The following is a 15,635-nucleotide window of genomic DNA, read 5'->3' as shown; positions in this document are numbered from 1 at the left end:
GTCGCAGTCAGCAATAGGTACACAACATCGCCAACCAGCACCCCGCTGGTGAGGCCCCTCGCCGCCAGGAGTATCCCCCTAGGGCCGCGGAAACGGAACTCGTGGCCGGGGCCGGGGACGTGTGCAGCAGCCACACAGATTTTACTGCTTGTTCCACGGCGAAGACTGCGCGCACCCTACAAGAGACTGCCCAGAGACGAAGGCCACCAGAGATAGGATGGCACGGGCGCAACTAGCCAACAACCCTAGAGTTGTCGCGCACACATATCAACAACCCCCTCAGCCATATAACCACGGCCTCGCTCCGCATCCGCCGCACCACGCATACCAACACCACCAGGAGGTACAAATCGTACCTCCCCCACCACCACCTCCACACCCACAACAACAAAACATCCACCACCCCAACCACCCCCAAGCCCCAAAGCAAGAAGACTTTGCCGATCAGCCATATCGTGGAGTCATTCACATGATCACTAGGGGCTCCAGTGCCAACTTCGACACGAAGCGACAGAAGAGGGACCATTACCGCAGTATCAACCACGTCGTCGTCATCGGTCCAGTCGTGCAGACAAAGTGGTCCCACGTGCCATTAACCTTCGACGCCCGAGACGTCGATCTACGCAGCGCACCCCACATCGACGCTATGGTTATCAACTGCAGCGTGGCAGGCTGAGACCTGCACAAAGTCTTAGTCGACAATGGTAGCCAAGCGGATATCATTTTTCTCCATGCCTTCGACCGCATGGGCATAAGCCACAGCCTGCTTAAGCCTTCAGACAACCCACTGTATGGCTTCGGCGGCAAGGGCACCTTTCCTGTCGACAAAATAGAACTACCCCTCTCCTTCGGTGTAGCACCCAATGCACGAAGTGAGCAAGTCACGTTCGACATCGTCGACATGGTGTACCCGTACAACGCCATAATGGGTCGGGGCTCTATCAACAAGTTTGAGACAGCCATTCACGGATTTTACCTGTGCATGAAGATCCTAGGTCCGCAAGGCGCCATCACAGTCTACGGCAACCAGCAGGCCACGCGCAACATAGAAAGAGACTTCGTTCCCAGACAAAGGAACGTACACTGCCTCACGGCCCCGTGCGAGGTCCCCGAGTCTGCTAGCCCAACCGCCAAAGAACATGACAAAGCACAGCTGCAGAGCAACGATGGGACCAAGATTGTTCCCCTCGACCAGGCAACGCCCAAGCAAACGGTCACCATCAGCGAAGACCTCACTTCGCATGACGAGGAGAGACTCCTCTGCTGTCTGTCCAGAAATAAAGACGTCTTCGCCTGGTCCGCCCTCGACCTGGTTGGAGTCAGTCGCTCCATCATCGAGCACAACTTGGGAATCGACCCTTCGGTGAGGCCAAAAAAACAGCGGCTACGCAAGATGTATGATGAGAAGACAGAAGCCGCCAAGGCCGAGGTACATCGCCTGCTTGAGGCCAAATTTATCGAGCCAGTCGCCTACCCTACATGGCTCGCCAACGTAGTGATGGTGCAGACGAAGAGCGGCAAATGGCGAATGTGCATTGATTTCACCAGTCTCAACAAGGCCTGCCCCAAGGACAACTTCCCGCTGCCTCGGATCGACAAAATCGTCGATAGTGCGGCCGGGTGCGAAGTCATGTCACTCCTTAATTGCTTTTCTAGCTACCATCAAATATATATGAAGGAGGAAGACAAGGCAAGCACCAGTTTCATAACACCCTTCGGCACGTATTGCTTCATCAGAATGCCGGAGGGACTTAAGAACGTCGGGTCCACATTCTCTCGGCTTACCAAAACGGTACTCGAGAGCCAAGTCGGCAGAAATATATTCACGTATGTGGACGACATCGTCGTCGCCAGCAGAAGCAAGGAAGACCATCTGGCTGACCTCGCCAAAATGTTTGTAGGACACACGACTTCGCCTAAACCCCGAAAAGTGCGTCTTCGGTGTTCGCCAGGGGAAAATATTGGGCTACCTGGTGTCGCACCGCGGGATTGAAGCCAATCCAACCAAAATCCAGGCCATCATCCACATGACGCCCCCGCAGTCAGCCAGAGACGTCCAACGACTGACAGGCAGATTGGCCGCCCTCAACAGATTCATCTCTAAATTCGCAGAGCGAAGCCTCCCTTTCCTCAAAACACTCCGCAGCGCAAAAGACTTCGCATGGGGACCAGAGCAGGCGTCGGCCTTCGCTTCATTAAAGCAGTACCTGTCAGAGTTGGCGATTCTTACAAGCCCTGACCCCTCGCTACCCCTGTTGCTCTACATCGCAGCTTCGCCGCATGCGGTCAGCGCAGCACTGGTTCAAGAGCAGAACAGAGAGGGCACCATCAGGCAATGCCCAGTTTACTACGTCTCCGAAGTACTAACAACATCAAAATGCAATATGACAGAACTGGAAAAAAATCGCCTACGCAGTTGTTATGGCTTCGCGCAAATTGCGCCATTATTTTGAAGCGTTCAAGGTCCGGGTCACCTCAGATAGGGGACTCGGCGAACTGTTTAGAAACCCGGAGGCATCAGTCCGGATTGCCAAGTGGGCGACCGAACTCTCCGGCTACCACATCACATTCGAACCCAGGACAGCCATCAAGTCACAAGTCCTGGCAGACTTTGTCGTCGACTGGACTGGGCCAATAACATAGTCGGACCCGTCCGCAGAGAAGGTGTGGACAATCCATTGCGACGGCGCATGGTGCCACGCGGGGGCAGGCGCCGCTGCAGTCATTACTTCACCCACAGGGGTCAAGCACAGATACGCATCACGCCTCAGCTTTGCTTTGGAGTCTGACATATACACCAACAATATAGCAGAATACGAAGCTGTCATCCTCGGCCTTTGTAGCATCCCAAAAATTCAAATTCTGAAATTTTCTCAAACTCGCCCTAAATTCAAAATGAATTTCAAATTTCATTTCAAAATGTTTGTTTGCGAGTTGATATCAACAAATAAAGTATAGTGGTCTATATTCTCTCTAAAATCCTCCTCAAAATACCCTACAAATATTTCCTCAGTGATCCCCCTCAAATTGTTTACAGAAATACTGCCCAGATATTTCCCTAGTGATCCTCTTCAAGTTCTTTCCAGAAATACTGCCCAAATATTCCACCGATATATCTCCAGATATTTTCCTCCTGAGAAATACCTTCAGAATCATTTTTCAAGTCCCTATAAATATTTTCTTCATAACTTTCCTCATGCTCATATGTATACGTATGCCTCCAGTGTCATACGGTGAGCTCTACAAGCAAATCTCACTTATACAAGACAAATACATGCTAATCTCCCACTAATCCTCTCATCCTCCCACTAATCCTCTCATCCCTCCCCCTAATCCCCCCACCATGGCTATAAATAGAGGGGCAAGGGCCTCCTCTCATCCCACCCCAAGCCATTTCATGGCAACTCTCTTCCCCCCCCACACACACCCACTCCATGTTCCACACAAGCACACACTAGCACAAGGATCGTTCGATCGTTCTTCGATCGTTCGTCCCCTGTTCTTAGTTTGTTCGTTCGTTCGTCCGATCGTTCATGGTTCGTTCGTCCGTTCGTTCGATCGTTCGATCGTTCGTCCGTTCGTTCGTCCAAATAATCTTTTTCCTACCGTTATGCTGCCGAAATTCCGATCGTTCGTTCATTCGATCATTCGATCGTTCATCGTTCGTTCATAGTTCCTATTCATCGTTCATCGTTCGTTCATAGTCCCTATTCAACGTTCTTCCAGATAATCTTTGTCCTGCCGTTATGCTGCCGAAATTCCGATCGTTCGTTCGTTCGATCATTCGATCGTTCATCGTTCATCGTTCGTTCATAGTCCATATTCATCGTTCTTCCAGATAATCTTTGTCCTGCCGTTATGTTGCCGAAATTCCGATCGTTCGTCCGTTCGTTCGTCCAAATAATCTTTTCCTGCCGTTATGCTGCCGAAATCCCGATCGTTCGTTCGTCCGATCATTCGATCGTTCGTCCGTTCGTTCATAGTTCCTATTCATCGTTCATCGTTCGTTCATACGAACTATTCACTATCACTATTCACCATTACTATTCACCATTACTATTATTCGTTACTATTCACATACACTATTCATCATCGTTACTATTTATCATTACTATTCATCATCGTTACTATTCATCATCGTTACTATTCATCGATGATATCTATAATTTCTTTTCCATCGCCACTATTCATCGTTACTAATCATCGTTACTATTCATCGTTCATCTAGTCATCCCAAATTTCAACTACTCATCCATCATGCTGTCCAGCCCACCTAAGACCAGCCAGACCCATGTTCCAATCATACGAACTCCGGTGACTGTGGTTTTCCTTCCAGTGGGAACTTCCCATCTGGTCACCCATCCCAGGTTTCTCCAAGTTGAGCACGCTTAACTTTGAGATTCCTTCGAACCAGGCTCCCAAACTCAGATTCCAATAATTCTCGTTTCTAAATTCTTATCAAACTATTCCCTATCCAACCATGTCATCCCTTAAGCATGGTCCATATTCTAGAAAACTCCCAAAATACTCTTGTCCCATATCCTGCCTATAACTCTTCTGTTCATACTAAGTCAGACGATTCATTCGTCGCTATTCTCACCAACAGTGAACTTCACTGTGCTACACCACATACACCCAGCTATAAATACACCCAGCTACCCTCTCCCTCTCCACACACACTCAACACCCTCAGCCAAGGCAAACACTCCACCCACTCAGTTACTCTGCTCTGCCGGCTACACGCATAGCGTCGCTTCGCCTCCAGTCCACCCTCCTGGTAAGCACCTCCGCTCCACCACTAGTAGTATCACAACACCACATGACACATATTCTACTCAAGACTCTACCCATCCATGTATCACTATTCTGACCACTATACTAAATATTTGTTGGTATATTTGCTCGTTTGTATGTTTGCTTGTTCATGTTGCATAGTTATCGGAGCGTTCGTGCCGTCTCGTGGAGGCCAGATCCGCGAGTCTACGTTAAGCGGTGGAGCCAGAAGCCAGTTCCGCGAGCTCCCCTTCCCCCTTCGCCGAATAAGCACGGCAAGCTCACTGGATCCCTTTGATGCATAAATTACCTATGTTTTACAACCACAACCCTTAGCCTGTTATTTTATGCATGATATGATTTTAAGACAAGTTATTATGGCCACCCAGCCGCTTGCCGCAATCAATCCCTGATATATTTGTTACAAAAGATTTGAGGAAAGGTGTGAGTTTTCAAAAGAAAATGTTTTTCAAAATGTGTATGATGAAGGGTTTTCACCCTTATCACCTTTGAGTAGGGATAATCAGGGACTCCCTGGTTTAGGGGAGGGCCTAAGGTGTTGGCTCAGCTGGTTTAGGCGTGAGCAGAAGGATTGTCCCCTCATATAAGGACCGGTTTGTCATATTCACTACTTGTACTCTTTAATAGTACAACCACTCGAGACTGTGTGGGCAGTCACTCAATCTGAACTCGTACGGTCCAACCCCAGGGTTATGAAGGCTGGGGAGCACCGGGAGGATAAGGAGGGGGAAAGTTTTGTCCGGTTTGGACATGGCGGTGGCCTGACTCCTTCCGGATAACCGTTAAGGTTAGGACGTGCGAGGAAAGAAAGAGATTCGGATCTCATTGATCATGAGATCGCAGAGCCGGACTAGTGGGTAAAGTGTACACCTCTGCGCAGAGTTTGAAAACCTATTCGAATAGTCTGTGTCCACAGGAATGGACGAGTCTGGTATGGTATGACAATTAATGTTTTGTTTTCCAAAAAACAGAGATGGTTTTGAGAAAAGTGGTTTTTAAAAGGTTCGGCGGTTGAGCCGTGAGCTATGGTGGACGGGAAGTCCAGTAGCTGTTTTTGAAAAGGAAAACCAGTGGGAAACTACTGAGATACCTGGATGGTTTAGTCCAGGGGATTTTGTTATAATACTGAAAAACTTCCTGCTCCTTTTGGAGAGGATGCACTTTGCAAAATACAAAATGTTTTTCAAAACAACCCTGCATAAAATATTGCTGTTTCTGCAAATATCCTGAGCTCTACATATTCCATGCATTATATCTGATTTCCCCATTCCGTGGGTGAAGGTGGGCTGCTGAGTACGTTTGTACTCACCCTTGCTTATTTGTTGTTTTTTCAGAAAAAGGAGATCGGGTAAGAGTTACGACTGTTCCCAACCTTGCCTGTGGCTGTTGGACCGCTGAATTGCTTCGCTGCGTATATCGGGCTGCTTCAGCCCCACTCTGATGATATGTCCCGAGTTGTGGACCAACTCTTAAAGTTGTTCGCCACCTTTGTAGGTTTGTCTCGTTTAAGCAGATTTGGTATCATCTGATGTATAAATGTGTTTACTAGCCTCCTGGGACTAGTAATTGTATCACATTTGAGTCCCAGAGGATTCGGGACGCTTCAGGTGGTATCAGAGCTGTTAGGTTGGTCGCAGGACGTAACCCTTAGCCTGATCAAAAGTTTTTGAGTCCAAACTATTTTCTTAAATAAAAATTCTTGCTCTCATCCCTTCATTTCAAAAATGTTTTCCCCTTTCCTTCTCTCAGAAGTCAGATGGAGGTTCAGTGCCAAACCAACTTCTGCCAGAATGAAGATGGTTTCCCCAAGTTGCTGAAAGCATGCACAGTCCGCCTCGGAATCAGGAGCCAGCCAGAGTATGATGGTCGTGAGTTCGTCGAGCATGGCACAGAGAAGTGTGTCGTGACTGTATACATTGGATCCAGTCCACACCATGTGGAATGGAGTGTCACTGCTGCTGGGCACAGATTCAAAGACACCTGCCAAGTCGTCGCTCGCAAGGCATTGAGGGCCCTGTGTCAGATCTACGAAGAAGAAGTGGCCAACACTCCGCTCAGATTCTTTCCGCCCTTTCAGAGAGACCGTCCCGCTTGGATGGCCAGGATGCGTGCATTGGAAGGGCAGCAGCTGCTTGAGGACGACCCCACAGTTGTGTACCTCACTGCATACCTGCTCACCCTGGATGCCCAGTATGATTTCTTGGCTCGGCACCACCGTCAGATGATTGCCCGAGCAGAAGATACAGAGAAGCGCAACCGTCAGTTGCATGTGGATCTCACCATAGCTCAAGCCCGTGCAACTGCCTTGGAGAGTCGTGAAGTCATTGCTGTTGAAGCCCTGAAGCAAGCCGAGGATGAGCACGTCCAGAAGTTGATGGAGGCCTACTTGGTCACCCATAACCAACGTAGAGCCCTGCGGATCCAAGAGCCTGCTCCATCCAACCCAGTTCAACCCAGGAGAGCTGAAGACCCCCAGATTCTTGAAGGTCACCCGGTCTCTATCAGAGGAGAAAAGAAGGCTTGGGAACTCCCGGAAGGAGCCATAGTCTTGGAAGGAATTCCAGTCTCCCCTCAGGCTATGGATAAGCAAGAGCACCCTGAATCCTCCCAGGATCCCCCGCCAGAGTTGTTTGAGCCCCTCACCATGAAGAAGATTCCAGCACCATCCCTTGAGGTCAAGGAAGAAGCTGCAAGCACCCCGCCAGCACCGCCGCCCTCAGAGGAGCTACAAGAGCCAGTCCCGCTTGAAGAAGAGTTCGACCCTGTCCTGCCATCTCAGTCGCCGCCAGAAGAAGTCATCAACGTCAGCTCCCTCTTGACCCATCCAGAAGATGTCTCAGATTGAAGCTGTGAGCCAGCCTTGCTAGAAGAGAAGCTGCCTAGTCTGAAGTTAGTTATGCCCAGTCCTCTGCATGCATTGGGTAGTGAAGTTTTTCTTCACTTTGGCTAGAGCCCTGCATGTATGAGAGGTAATCGTGTAGCCTCGTGTTTTCAAAAACTCTAATTGTGTGGCCCCCTAGGGCATTTCAAAATGAATTTCGCTTGATGTTTTCTCCCCTTTTGAGTGCATATGTGATGCTTTAACGTTAGTGCTCATAAGTTGCAATTAGCATAGTTCTCAATTCAGGAGCCAAGCAATAATAGTTATGCTTAGCCCCCGAATCTGAGTAGTCCGTGCTTTGGAAAAACTCTATTCTTCCCTTATTCAAAACATTTGATTTGTTTGTGCTTATCATTACTGAGCTTGTGTGTTTTCTTTCTTTTTAAGAAAGGTTTTCTTTAAAAACATAGATCACAAATTAGACCTAATCCTCACCTTATGCTTCCATTCTCATCTTAACCCATCTCAAGAGAAACACACCTTGCCCAAGAAGATACTAGGAAGCTTACCCTTGAAGCCTGGAACAAGCTACAGAAGAATCCTGTCCAGCTGCTCAGTCAAAAGGACCGACCGTGAGAATCAAAGCACTGCCCCTGAGTCAAAGTAAACAGAAAAAGAGGACAGAAGGAGTTATTACCATACAGAGAGGCAAAGATTCTTGGAACCAGAGACCACAAACATCAGGGTCATCGACCCCACCACTCACCCGTGCCCCCGCACGCGTGCCCGCCTCCATGCGCACTACCACCGCCCCATGCCCCCTTTGCAGCGCACTACCGCCACCCACCCCCCTTTGCAGCGCACCCACCGCCGCCATCGTCGCCGGCAACACCAGGCCCCCCTTCCCTTATCGCACCCGCTGCCGCGTAGCACCTACTCCATCACCACTGCTCCGCAACCGAACACCCCCGCTCGCCTATAAAACCCCCCCACCATCTCCCTCAACTCCCATCTCGCTCAAAGCAAAAGCACACTCCAGATAAATCCCCTCTGCCAAATCGCAAGCAACTCCATTTTTCCACTCCCTCACCCCTAAGATCACAATGCTTGGTGATTCTTGGGTTGAAGACTGTTGTATATGGTTCAACATCTTCGGTTTCCTCCTCTGTATGATGGTAATACTCTTTGATAGAATCCTCGAGTGGGAAGAGCAAAGAGAAAGAAAGAGGCAGTGAAAAGTGAAAAGTGAGAAGAGAAAAGAAGATAGTGAAGAGAAGATGAGAAGAAGGTTGTCCCAGAATCAACCCTGTGTCAGTCATTTCTCCGCAGCCTGCTCAAGCAGCAACAGGAGAAGAAGGCCCCGTAACACCTTTGTTATGAGGTACTTCAAGGAGTTCAAATCCCCAAGATTCAAGAGATGTACCCTCATTCATTTTAAGTGGGGTAGTGTTCCAATAAGGTTCCTGTCATGGAGAAAAATAAGAAGGCATGTAGCAAGCTTGTGGAGGACCAGATCACCAAAGCTTATAAGTTTCTATATGAGAAGTGGTCACCCAAGTTCCGTTGATGAAGCACCAGAAGAACAATCAAGGAAGGAATCCATGTGGGAGTTCGCAAGAGAAAGGTTTGTGTGTTGGCATCTATGCTCCTTCAATAAGCAAGCTGCCAAGCGAAAGCTAGAAGCCTGAAGATGATCTTTGAGTAGCCAAAATCAGTGTTTTCAATCAGCAACCAGATGTTCCTCAAAGGCCAGACTTTGTTGAAGTTTCATCTCCTCGAAGAGTTGCAAAGTGAAGATATGTAGCTGAAGTAAAGCTATACCCATAACCCTTCTAAACCGAATCTCGAGGACGAGATTCCTTTTAAGTGGGGTAGATTTGTAGCATCCCAAAAATTCAAATTCTGAAATTTTCTCAAACTCTCCCTAAATTCAAAATGAATTTCAAATTTCATTTCAAAATGTTTGTTTGCGAGTTGATATCAACAAATAAAGTATAGTGGTCTATATTCTCTCTAAAATCCTCCTCAAAATACCCTACAAATATTTCCTCAGTGATCCCCCTCAAATTGTTTACAGAAATACTGCCCAGATATTTCCCTAGTGATCCTCTTCAAGTTCTTTCTAGAAATACTGCCCAAATATTCCACCGATATATCTCCAGATATTTTCCTCCTGAGAAATACCTTCAGAATCATTTTTCAAGTCCCTATAAATATTTTCTTCATAACTTTCCTCATGCTCATATGTATACGTATGCCTCCAGTGTCATACAGTGAGCTCTACAAGCAAATCTCACTTATACAAGACAAATACATGCTAATCTCCCACTAATCCTCTCATCCTCCCACTAATCCTCTCATCCCTCCCCCTAATCCCCCCACCATGGCTATAAATAGAGGGGCAAGGGCCTCCTCTCATCCCACCCCAAGCCATTTCATGGCAACTCTCTTCCCCCCCACCACACACACCCACTCCCTGTTCCACACAAGCACACACTAGCACAAGGATCGTTCGATCGTTCTTCGATCGTTCGTCCCCTGTTCTTAGTTTGTTCGTTCGTTCGTCCGATCGTTCGATCGTTCGTCCGATCGTTCATGGTTCGTTCGTCCGTTCGTTCGATCGTTCATCCGTTCGTTCGTCCAAATAATCTTTTTCCTACCGTTATGCTGCCGAAATTCCGATCGTTCGTTCATTCGATCATTCGATCGTTCATCGTTCGTTCATAGTTCCTATTCATCGTTCATCGTTCGTTCATAGTCCCTATTCATCGTTCTTCCAGATAATCTTTGTCCTGCCGTTATGCTGCCGAAATTACGATCGTTCGTTCGTTCGATCATTCGATCGTTCATCGTTCGTTCATAGTCCCTATTCATCGTTCATCGTTCGTTCATAGTCCATATTCATCGTTCTTCCAGATAATCTTTGTCCTGCCGTTATGTTGCCGAAATTCCGATCGTTCGTTCGTACGATCATTCGATCGTTCGTCCGTTCGTTCGTCCAAATAATCTTTTCCTGCTGTTATGCTGCCGAAATCCCGATCGTTCGTTCGTCCGATCATTCGATCGTTCGTCCGTTCGTTCATAGTTCCTATTCATCGTTCATCGTTCGTTCATACGAACTATTCACTATCACTATTCACCATTACTATTCACCATTACTATTCATCGTTACTATTCACATACACTATTCATCATCGTTACTATTTATCATTACTATTCATCATCGTTACTATTCATCATCGTTGCTATTCATCGATGATATCTATAATTTCTTTTCCATCGCCACTATTCATCGTTACTAATCATCGTTACTATTCATCGGTCATCTAGTCATCCCAAATTTCAACTACTCATCCATCATGCTGTCCAGTCCACCTAAGACCAGCCAGACCCATGTTCCAATCATACGAACTCCGGTGACTGTGGTTTTCCTTCCAGTGGGGACTTCCCATCTGGTCACCCATCCCAGGTTTCTCCAAGTTGAGCACGCTTAACTTTGAGATTCCTTCGAACCAGGCTCCCAAACTCAGATTCCAATAATTCTCGTTTCTAAATTCTTATCAAACTATTCCCTATCCAACCATGTCATCCCTTAAGCATGGTCCATATTCTAGAAAACTCCCAAAATACTCTTGTCCCATATCCTGCCTATAACTCTTCTGTTCATACTAAGTCAGACGATTCATTCGTCGCTATTCTCACCAACAGTGAACTTCACTGTGCTACACCACATACACCCAGCTATAAATACACCCAGCTACCCTCTCCCTCTCCACACACACTCAACACCCTCAGCCAAGGCAAACACTCCACCCACTCAGTTACTCTGCTTTGCCGGCTACACGCATAGCGTCGCTTCGCCTCCAGTCCACCCTCCTGGTAAGCACCTCCGCTCCACCACTAGTAGTATCACAACACCACATGACACATATTCTACTCAAGACTCTACCCATCCATGTATCACTATTCTGACCACTATACTAAATATTTGTTGGTATACTTGCTCGTTTGTATGTTTGCTTGTTCATGTTGCATAGTTATCGGAGCGTTCGTGCCGTCTCGTGGAGGCCAGATCCACGAGTCTACGCTAAGCGGTGGAGCCAGAAGCCAGTTCCGTGAGCTCCCCTTCCCCCTTCGCCGAATAAGCACGGCAAGCTCACTGGATCCCTTTGATGCATAAATTACCTATGTTTTACAACCACAACCCTTAGCCTGTTATTTTATGCATGATATGATTTTAAGACAAGTTATTATGGCCACCCAGCCGCTTGCCGCAATCAATCCCTGATATATTTGTTACAAAAGATTTGAGGAAAGGTGTGAGTTTTCAAAAGAAAATGTTTTTCAAAATGTGTATGATGAAGGGTTTTCACCCTTATCACCTTTGAGTAGGGATAATCAGGGACTCCCTGGTTTAAGGGAGGGCCTAAGGTGTTGGCTCAGCTGGTTTAGGCGTGAGCAGAAGGATTGTCCCCTCATATAAGGACCGGTTTGTCATATTCACTACTTGTACTCTTTAATAGTACAACCACTCGAGACTGTGTGGGCAGTCACTCAATCTGAACTCGTACGGTCCAACCCCAGGGTTATGAAGGCTGGGGAGCACCGGGAGGATAAGGAGGGGGAAAGTTTTGTCCGGTTTGGACATGGCGGTGGCCTGACTCCTTCCGGATAACCGTTAAGGTTAGGACGTGCGAGGAAAGAAAGAGATTCGGATTCGGATCTCATTGATCATGAGATCGCAGAGCCGGACTAGTGGGTAAAGTGTACACCTCTGCGCAGAGTTTGAAAACCTATTCGAATAGTCTGTGTCCACAGGAATGGACGAGTCTGGTATGGTATGACAATTAATGTTTTGTTTTCCAAAAAAAGAGATGGTTTTGAGAAAAGTGGTTTTTAAAAGGTTCGGCGGTTGAGCCATGAGCTATGGTGGACGGGAAGTCCAGTAGCTGTTTTTGAAAAGGAAAACCAGTGGGAAACTGCTGAGATACCTGGATGGTTTAGTCCAGGGGATTTTGTTATAATACTGAAAAACTTCCTGCTCCTTTTGGAGAGGATGCACTTTGCAAAATACAAAATGTTTTTCAAAACAACCCTGCATAAAATATTGCTGTTTCTGCAAATATCCTGAGCTGCTGAGTACGTTTGTACTCACCCTTTCTTATTTGTTGTTTTTTCAGAAAAAGGAGATCGGGTAAGAGTTACGACTGTTCCCAACCTTGCCTGTGGCTGTTGGACCGCTGAATTGCTTCGCTGCGTATATCGGGCTGCTTCAGCCCCACTCTGATGATATGTCCCGAGTTGTGGACCAACTCTTAAAGTTGTTCGCCACCTTTGTAGGTTTGTCTCGTTTAAGCAGATTTGGTATCATCTGATGTATAAATGTGTTTACTAGCCTCCTGGGACTAGTAATTGTATCACATTTGAGTCCCAGAGGATTCGGGACGCTTCAGCCTTCGCAAGCTAAGGGCACTTGGTGTCACCACCTGCATCATCAGAACAGACTCCAAGGTAGTCGTCGGCCAAGTCAAGAAAGACTACGCAGCGAAGGACCCCGCACTTATGCAGTACCTCGTGGCTATCCGCAGTCTCGAAAGACAATTCAAAGGTTTTACCCTGCAGCATGTGGACCACGCCAAGAATGAGGAGGCAGACGCTTTGGCCAAGGCAGCCGCTAGAGGCGAGGCCCTGCCCTCCGACGTATTCTACCATGTCATCGGCACGCCAGCCGTCCGCAGCCCAGAGGGACTCCAAATAACCAATGACAGCGAGGGCCACCGCATAGTCAACCTCATCATGACCGAAGACTGGCGGGCACCAAAAACCCTGTTCCTGCAAGGGTACTATCATCCAACCGATATCAATGAGGCCAAGCGCCTCAAACATCGAAGCCGGGACTTTGCTCTAATCGAAGGTCAGCTTTACAAGAAGGGGGTTAGTCAACCCATGCTTAAATGTGACACTGAGACCGAAGGCGTCCAAAATGCTGCGTGAAGTCCACAGCGGGACTTGCGGCTCTCACGCAGGGCCTAGGGCCCTAGCAGCAAAGGTGATCCGTTAAGGTTTCTACTGGCCCACCATGATCTGCGCCGCGAATCGGGTCACAAGGTCCTGCGAAGCCTGCCAGAAGTTTTCCCCACGCTCGGGAAGCCCTGCGCAATTCACAAAGCTAATCGCCCACACGTGGCCTCTTCAGCGCTGGGGCCTGGACATTGTCGGGCCCCTACCCACGGCCTAGGGGAACCTTAAGTTCACCTTCGTCGCTGTCGAGTATTTCACCAAACGGATCGAGGCGAGGGCTGTATCCACGATAACATCGAAGACTGCCCAGAAATTCTTCTAGCAAAACATTGTTTGCCGCTTCCGAGTCCCGTCCGAGCTCACAGTTGATAATGGCAAGCAATTTGACAGCCAGGATTTCAAGGATTTCTGCTTCTCCATTGGCACCAAGCTTGCCTTCGCCTCAGTGTACCACCCGCAATCCAACAGAGTCGTGGAACGCACAAATGGTAAAATTTTCACAGCCGTCAAGAAAATGCTCCTTGACGACAAGAAAGGCAAGTGGGCTGACCTGTTACCTGAAGCGGTCTGGGTGCTGAACACAACTAAGTGCAGGGCGACTGGGTTCACCCCTTTCTGCCTTCTATATGGATCGGAGGCCATGACCACGCAAGAAATAAAACATGGGTCACCACGGACAGTCATGTCCGCCGTCCCCGACGTAGACGAGCCTACTTCAAAGGACCTCATCGACGGAGACCGCATCTTCGCCCTACAGGCTCTAAACAAATACCAAGATCAAACAAAAGCATGGCGCGACCACACAGTCATCCCGAGGGAATTCAGCGAAGGAGACCTCGTACTCGTCCGGACAGCTCGTACAGGCTCACAACGCCATCTGGCGAAGACCTAGAGCACTCTTGGAACATTGACAATCTCCGCAAATTTTTTGTTTGACTCCTCAGGGCCAGCTCGCCCTTGTAATTCGCAAAACAGCTTTATTCCGGCCCGCACTCTTTTCCTCCCGGGGGGTGAGGTTTTTAATGAGGCAGAGCCATGTAATATACACGCCAAAAATCCCCCGCAAACAATACGTCGAAAAAAGACCGCATCGACGGTCTTCGGCATTCGACCACAACGAAGTCACCGCGAGGGGCAGCGCTGGCTACCCTCGCGTGCGACACTCCACGCAAAAGTCGCATTAGGGTGCAGCCGGATTAGTACAACGAGTGCGCAAAACTGAGGTTTCCCTCATAAATCCGAGCAAAAGTCGCCTAAGGGTGCAGCCGGATTAGCACAACAAGTGCGCAAAATCGAAGTCTACCCCAAAATACTATCCGTGCAAAAGTCGCCTAAGGGTGCAGCCGGATTAGCACAACAAGTGTGCAAAATCGAAGTCTACCCCAAAAGATTATCCGCGCAAAAGTCGCCTAAGGGTGCAGCTGGATTTGCACAACAAGTGCGCAACAAGGATTAGCACAACAAGGGTGCTCAAAATCGAAGTCCCCCTCAAAAGCAGGTGCAGCCGGACCGACATAATAAACACGCTAGATCAAGCGCCCAAGTCCCCCATGGGCACCGCCAGATCAGCAAACGCACACAGCCTCATCATACAAATCATCATACCAATTAAAGTTACACACATACAACGAGGGCATCACACCTTACATTGGTTCAACCTTTGGGATGATACCCATCTCCCTGTAGTTAAACAACATTATCCTCAGCTCCTCACCCTCAAAGAGACTTTGCAACTCCCCCTCATCTACACTCGCCCCAACTGGCGAAGACAACAATTCCCGCTTGCCAGCCCTATCCACACGAAGACGCCCACCCTCCACCTCTCTCACTCTACGCTTCGCCACCGCCCTTCGCCGCCTGCGCCCGGAGCTCGGACCAGGAAAAACCTCAACATCCATCACACGCGGAGAAGCCTCCGCCACGGCTACATCCAAGGCCGCAAAATAATCCAAGTCCTCATCCGGAGACTCTTCAGTCCACACAATCGAACCCCCAGAAT

The sequence above is a fragment of the Zea mays genome, chromosome 2 (genome assembly GCF_902167145.1).
Source record: "Zea mays cultivar B73 chromosome 2, Zm-B73-REFERENCE-NAM-5.0, whole genome shotgun sequence".
Classification (NCBI taxonomy): Eukaryota; Viridiplantae; Streptophyta; class Magnoliopsida; order Poales; family Poaceae; genus Zea; species Zea mays.
The sequence above is the reverse complement of the archived record's forward strand: the minus strand, read 5'-3'. Positions refer to the sequence as shown.